This window comes from Lycium barbarum, chromosome 10 (assembly GCF_019175385.1).
Source record: "Lycium barbarum isolate Lr01 chromosome 10, ASM1917538v2, whole genome shotgun sequence".
Lineage (NCBI taxonomy): Eukaryota > Viridiplantae > Streptophyta > Magnoliopsida > Solanales > Solanaceae > Lycium > Lycium barbarum.
In genome coordinates this window covers 38,018,820-38,026,903 of record NC_083346.1, presented here as the reverse complement: position 1 = coordinate 38,026,903, position 8,084 = coordinate 38,018,820, and the positions used below count along the sequence as shown (strand labels likewise).

Sequence of the window (8,084 nt, the reverse complement as noted above, 5' to 3'; positions counted from 1 at the left end):
CGCTTTTTTAACTACTCAAATGCCTTTCAACACTTATCGTCAAATGAAAAATTCGCCTTTTTTTCAAGAAGCTTGCACATTGGGTTGGCAATCTTGGAGAAATCTTTGATGAAGCACCTATAAAACCCAGCATGTCCCAAGAAGCTTCGGACACCTTTGACTGAGATAGGTGGTGTAAGTTTTGCAATCACATCAATTTTCGCTTGATCGACCTCAATTCCCTTTTCAGAGATTTTGTAACCGGGATGATTCCTTCCTTCACCATAAAATGACACTTCTCCCAGTTTAGCACGAGATTTGTCTCCTCACATCTTTTTAGAACTTGACCCAGATGGCCAAGACAATCTTCAAACGAATCACCCACAACAGAAAAATCATCCATGAACACTTCCAAGAAATCCTCCACCATGTCAGAGAAGATTGACATCATGCACCTCTGAAAAGTGGCTGGTGCATTACACAAACCAAAAAGCATCCGACTAAATACAAACGTCCTATAAGGACAAGTAAATGTGGTCTTCTCCTGATCTTCCAATGCAATGTTGATCTGATTGTAGCCCGAATAACCATCAAGGAAGCAATAGTAGGAACGCCCCGCTAGCCTATCAAGCATATGATCAATGAACGGCATAGGGAAATGGTCCTTGCAAGTGGCTGTGTTGAGCTTGCGATAGTCCATGCAAACTCTCCATCCGGTGACAGTTCTGGTTGGGATCAACTCATTCTTTGCATTCGACACAACAGTGATGCCGCCCTTCTTAGGAACACATTGGACTGGGCTCACCCATTTACTATCAGCAATTGGGTAAAATACTCCTGCATCTAACTTTTTGATGATCTCTTTCTTGACGACCTCTTGCATATTCTCGTTCAGTCGCCTCTAATGCTCTACACTTGGTTTGCTATCCTCCTCTAACTGGATTTTGTGCTCACATATCCCAGATGGAATACCTCGAATCTCTGCTATGGTCCAACCAATAGCACGCGTATACTCCCTTAACACCTCCAATAGCTGAAAAATCTGCTCCTCAGTCAATAGGGCTGAAACAATCACTGGTAATGTATTGTCCGGACCAAGGAACTCATATTTCAGATGTGATGGGAGCTGCTTAAGCTCCAACTTAGGTGGCTCAATGATCGAAGGCTTTGCTGGAGGAGTTGTTCTATTTTCCAGATCAAGATTTAGCTTCTTTGGATGGTATGAATATGAGCCCAACCCAACAAGTGAATTAACTGTCTCCACATAGCCTTCCATGTCTTCTGCATCGAAATTCATAAGAATACTAGCTAGAGCTTCACCCAAACTTTCTTCTTCCATCTTGAACTCCACTGCTTCATCAACAACATCAAACGAATCAATTACCGAAATACTCTCGTAAGCACTTGGTAACTTCATCCCTTTGCTAGCCTGAAAAGTCACTTCTTCATCGTTGACTCGGAACTTGATTTCATTTTTCTCCGAATCCGTCAGAGCTCTCCCTGTAGCAAGGAAAGGTCTCCCCAAAATAATAGGAATGTCTCGATCAACAACACAGTCAAGAATCACAAAATCAGCAGGCGACATAAAATCACCAGCCCGCACAAGTACATCATCAACCACCCCAACAGGTCTTTTGATAGACCTATCAGCCATTTGTAACCTCATAGTAGTCGGCCTTGGCATCCCCAAACCTGATTGTTTGTATATAGCAAGAGGCATCAAATTAATACTCTCCCTATTATCATACAAAGCACGAGAAAAATCATGGTGCCCAAAAGAACAATGAATGGTGAACGCCCCAGGATATCCCTTTTTCTAAATAGTTGTAATTGAAATGATGGAACTCACAGTGTGAGTCAAACTCACGGTTTCATGTTGAACCGTCTTCTTCTTAGTCAGCAGATCCTTCAAATATTTAGCAAAACTGGGCATCTCTTTGACAGCTTCCAAGAAGCGAAAGTTTAGAGATAACTGCTTCAACTGATCATAAAACTTCTCGAACTTAGCATCTTTCTTCTTCTTTACCAACCTCTGAGGAAAGAGAGGTTTAGATTTGAAAAGCTACGTCAAAGGGCGGAGAGCCCCTTTTACAGCCTGCTTGCTTGTGTTATCAGCTTCCTTCACCATCTCTGGAATATCAACAACCTTCTTGTCAGTAGGATTCTCATCAGCAATGATGGGTGCTTCAGACTGCACCTCATCCTCTTCATCTATCGGCTCAAGATCAATCACCTTCTCATCAGCCCCCCGGAGTATTTTACCACTCCTAGTAGTGATGGCAAACACACGGTCTACACCACCTCCCCCATTCTTTGGATTTGGAATAGTGTCACTCGGAAGTCTTCCCTTTTTAGGAGGGTGCTGCTCTCTAGAAATATCCCTCATCTGTGACTCAAGCTTCTGAATAGCCGCTGTATGGGAACCCACTGTTTCTGTCAGCCCAGATAAAGTCCTTTCAGACTTAGATTTATTGGCCAGAATCTCCTCAAGCATTGCTTCAACCTTCGAACTACCTTGCTCTGTTGACTGCCCTTTCAGTGGTACATAAGGATTGAAACTCTTGTTCCCGAAATTGTTGCTGTTGTTGTAGCTCCCTTGGTTCGCACCACTATAATTATTGTTGTAGTTCCCAGAGTTGTTATAAGCATCTTGACCTTGCTGAGGTCTCCATTGATTATGATTCTGATAACTACCTTGGTAATTCTGTCTTTGGTAACCCCTTTGAGAGTTATTAACATAATTAGCATTTTCAACCTGCATAGGTGTCCCATCATGGAACGGACCATCTTGAGTATGGTACATCCCTTTTGGCAAAACTGTATCCTCCTCACAAACATTTACCTTCTTGATCTGGGATTCATCAAACTTTTTCGTTAGCAAGGAAATATTTGTTGTAAGTTCTGCCAATGTTTGCTGGGTGACTTAATTCTCCTTTACATTATGCTGGATCATTGCACTACCATATGGTACCACATTAGCATTATTTGAGTGCCAAGCCTGATTATGAGTCATCAGCTTGTTAAGTATGTTGGTCACTCGTCGAAAAGTTTTGTTCATGAAACAACCATCAGCTGCATTATTAGCACTGACTGTGTCACTGGATCTTGCCCTCGGTAGAACTTCTCCATTAATATGTGTTCCGGAAAACCATGATTCGGGCTCTTTTGCAAATACTCCTTGAATCTCTCCCAAGCTTCATATAGTTGTTCCCCCGGTCGCTGCTTGAATTTATATATCTTGTCATGAATTTCAGCCTTCTTGCTAGGGGGGTACCACTTTGTGAGAAAAGCCATCACCATCTCTGCCCATGAAGTAACCGAATTTCGGGGTAGCTTCTCAAACCATGTTCTTGCCTCCCCGGTTAAGGAATATTTGAATAACCTCAACCGAATAGCATCTTGTGGAACGTTGTTCTGGATGTCATTAGCATACACATCCACAAAATTCTGCAAATGACGTTGAGGGTCATTCTCGGTAGAGTCCCGAAAGTATCCCTTAAGCTTCAACAATTGGAAAAGAGAGGAGTCAAATTTCACGCTAGCAGCTGCAACTCGAGGCTGAACAATAGCAGAGGCATAGTCCTCCTCTGCAACAAGATCAGCAAAAATATTCTCATCATCTGAGTCATTCGCCTGATTGTTCAACCGATTCCCCTGATTGCCAGCACGTTGATTTTGCTGATACTGATTCATGTTCACCTGGTTTACACGGAGTAGCAAACAAAGTGTGATAGAATAAGCAAAAGACTTCAATATAGCAAACACTATTTAGTAATTTCAAAATCGTATTCCCCGGCAACGGCGCCAAAATTTGATACGCTCAAATTACATCTATTAATGGTATAACGCGGACGTTGTCAAATATAGTAACCCAACAAGGTTGGGGTCGAATCCCACAGGGAATATGGTGTGAAAAAGTTACTAAAATTGTGGGATGCTAAGTTTTAGGTCTAATCTCTTAATCCGATGATTTTGGTAATAGTTGGTTTTTCTATAACTAATTGCTATCTACTTGCTTTGGTGGAAATTTATGGTAAAAGAAACTAAGGTTGTGTCCCCGTTAGATAGAGTGTATGATCATGGGTATTGATCTTGATATACTTCTAATGGATCATTATATGAATGCACGTAATCTCTATATGAATCTCTACTATTTCCCAATAAATAAAGATTATGTCTTTCTATGATTTTCCCAAATATAACAAAGTAACTATGAAGAACGATTAATCATGCCAAGTACATTCTTCTTATTCCTAAGTGAATTTATTAAACAAAGTTTAAAGCTTTGAGTCCTTGTTAGTTATTCTTACCAACCCTAATTATTTTCCCAAATAAATCAAGGTTTATGGCTTTAATCAATGTTTGCAACCATTAATTATGAATGAAGAATGAAGAATAACTAAACCCTAATAATCCATTATGTGTATATCAATCACAAACCCAATCACAAAACACCCATAATTGGGTTCACAACCCTAGCAAGGGAAATTAGCTACTCATAGAGGAAGAAGAACAATAAGAAATAATGGGAATCATAATTCTTACAATTGATTGCTTGGACCTGAGAAATTACTTGCAATTGTTTGTAATCTCCAAAAGATTTCAAAACTATGAGTAACGCTAAGGAATATAAAAGCTGAGTTTTGTAGTAATGTAAACCTATAACAGGTATTTATAAGACCTAAATCGTGAGAAGTGAAAGGACGTAATTGCCCGTCGGGTTCAGTCTACGATCCATTTTACGGTCCGCAAAACAGTTCTGCGGATCGTCAAATTCCTTCCTTTCATCCGTTAAAAATCTCTAGCATATTAACGATACATTTTGACGGACAGTCAAATATTCTGTGGTCCGTATAATTGTTCCGCAGGAATGGCTCGTCGAACATTGCGCACTGTGACCATTACACGGTCAATTTGACGGTCCGCATAAGGTTTTTGCGGCCGGTCTAATTTCTCCGTGAAACTGCCTCTTCAGTGACTGTTATTTTCTCCACTTCTTCAACTTTTGCCATCAAAACACTTAATACATGAAATCCAATAAAAACACGTAAAATCACGTAGACTCGCTTAAAAACAAGTAACACTTATAGCTGAACATCATCGATCGTGGCGTAAAATCACGCCACATCAGGCGGTCATCCAAGAAAGCACTAGGTCGCTGTGGCGGCAATCCCACCGCTATAGCGTACGCCAGAACCAGATTTCCCCAAAATAAGCATAAACTCATCCCGAAATCCCGACTATCACCCGAGGCCATCTGCTCACATATCACATACACATACACATATTAAAACACCCTACGAACACACTCATAGCCTCAGAATTTCCAACGGAGGTCTCGTTGACCAAGTCTACCCCCAATACCTCAATCCAACTTCTCAACCCAAGTCCCAAAATGCACCTGGGCGCATTGGGAACCAAACTAGATATGCACACAAATTCTAAATGACCATCCAGACCTCTCAGAATCGATGGATTTCCAAAAAATGTCGGTGTACCCAAAAGTCAACTTTGAGTCAACTCTTTTTCACTTAAAGTCCAAATTTTCCAAAAGTCTCCCAAAACATATCCAAACACCTCGGGAAGTGTGTCAACGGTCCCCTTGGGTCAAATGTGAGCTTAATAAGCTCGGGAGAGGGTCAAAAGTACCGGAAAGACTATAACGACCTAATATGTCGTTACAATAGCCAACAAAGGAATCCACCTATGATGAACTATAACTATCACTAACTCTATAGCTACCTAGCTAAACAAACTCTTACTCCAAAAAGTTCCAAAAAGTATTCTCAATTCATAATTCATCCAATCTAATCTTAATGAAATGGCTAAGTATAGTATTTATACTACTAGGCTAAAGAAGACTAAACTAAATTATTACAAAAATACCCTTAATGATGTAAAGCCCTTGTTTGGTCTTCTTGGATGATGGCTTGTTTTTAAAAAATTAGTACCTTTGTGTAATAGCCACCTTCCGGCCTTTAACCATCCAAGCTTGCAACTGTAGCCACTCTAAGAGGCAAGCTTCGGGCCTTGGCTCGTGAATTCTTCCTCCATGATATCTTCCATAGCTTGAAGTCCTTCCCTCCGTTTCTAGTATAAGTCCTTACAGAAGCTTGAGTACTTGAGACATTCCGGATCGTATCATCCCCCCCTTCTTCAAAAGGATTCATCCTTGAATCCGTACCTTGCAAAATATAGACGAAAATGAATACTTATCCTCTCACAAAACAAACAAGGTAACCACCATAGGTAAATGATAATACCTAAAGTAAACATAGATGCAACCAACACACTAAATGACGCACTCTTATGATATAACAATGCATCAAATGGATCTAGAAAGAACAAGTATCCAAATAATGCCAAAGACACTTAGCTATTCAAGACAATGAGACGAAGGGGTAAATCAAAAGGTCCAATGCACCTAGGAAAACAATCATGCAAGTTGTCATTGGTCCTAACAATAAAAAAGCACATATCTGTTACACCTCAGAAAGTTTCCCGTGAACGTACAACGAATAGACTAACGAAGAATATGAGGGTACAAAGTTTTACTAAGAAGGGAATGACTATTTATATGCTTTAAAAATGTGGAAGTTGCAGATTTTCACTTTGGCCCAGTTGGTCGTAAAATAGAATACGACCCGTAAAGTGGTTTACGGACCGTAAACTGCCATCGTCCTTCAAACTTTCAAAATTTCAACTTTCTGCCAAATGCCTAAATGGTTAAATACGACTCAGAATACGGAGCGTAAATTGAAATACAGCCCGCGAACTGCAACCGTAAACCACCATAACTCCAATATACCTTTATGGTTCTGTTATGCTTAAATACGGTCGTGAAGGACGGACCGTAAACCAGAATACGGCTCGTAAACTGGGTTTACGGCCACTGTGCACTCCGATTACTGTTCATAAAAATTAGATTTTGTGATTAATATAAGGGACCCTTTCTCATTCATTTTCATTTTATTTCCACTCTGCACAAGTCAAGAAACATCTAGAACTCTCTCTACTCTTCATCCACAAGAGAATCAAAGGAAGATCAAGATCAAAAACACCAAATCCATGGAATCAAGAGTGTGAAACTCATCAAAGCTCATCTACACCAAGGAATTGCAAAGGAAGTGAAATAGGGTTTTTGGTATAGAGGAGTATTGCTACTCAAGAATCGTTCCTACAACATCTAAGGTAAGTTTGATGACCTTCTCATGATGATTGAAGTATTAATACATTGAAACACTTGGATTATGGAAGAGTGTAGTAAATGGGTCATAAAATGTGAATAGTGCCATAATTGAATGATAGTTGGATTGAATTATGAATGTTGATATGTTGTGAGTATAAAGATGTTATAAATGACGTGTAGAACATGAAATGGGTGTGATATATAAGAAAATGTGATGATGAGCTAAAACCCATAAATGTGGAGAAATTGGAGAAAAATGGTGGGATGTGGTAGATGTAGATAAATGACGATTGTTGATACAATATTTTGCATGTTGTTGTAAATGCTTGGTACTTGGAATGAAACATGGGAAAAGTAGTAGAAACAAAGGAAATGTTGCCTAATTTTTCCTAGAAATAGTAGCGCGTTCTTCTCGTCGATTGACTAACGATGGTACGAATTCTCTCTTGAAGGTAGAGACGTGACATCAAAGGAAACCAAGCAAACGATAGCATAGTTAAACGACAAAGGTATGTGAGGCTTATCTTTTCTTTCAAAAGGCATGAATCTTTCAAGTCTTGTATCATCCTTCTACAAAATGAAGCCTATGAGTCCTTCAATATATTGAATTACATATGAATATGATGGTGATGATAAGGAGCTAGAGTATAGCGATTTAAGAAATTGTGGCATGATGTTCCTATAACGCTAATGATGATATCTTTGTTAACATTCGCCTTGTGCTCTATTTCCTTCAAGGCGAGGCACTATACTCATAAGTGTTCATAATACAATCGGGGGTTCACGACCTTACGTCACCCCGACATAGTGTGGTTGCCCTTAAAGCTTAATGTATGCTCTTAATGCTAATATATGATGTGTCTAAAAGGTGATTAATAATGCTAGTTGTAATACAATGATGATAGGTATAAGACGC

General features: G+C 39.7%; 1 non-coding gene across 1 annotated transcript; it reads left to right on the top strand.

Annotated features, from left to right (window-relative positions):
* Window positions 1-3,124: 3,124 nt before the first annotated feature.
* On the top strand, window positions 3,125-3,230 carry LOC132616301 (small nucleolar RNA R71). The gene has a single exon (XR_009573092.1). It is a non-coding gene; the product is annotated as a small nucleolar RNA R71 (small nucleolar RNA).
* The last annotated feature ends 4,854 nt before the right edge of the window (window positions 3,231-8,084 follow it).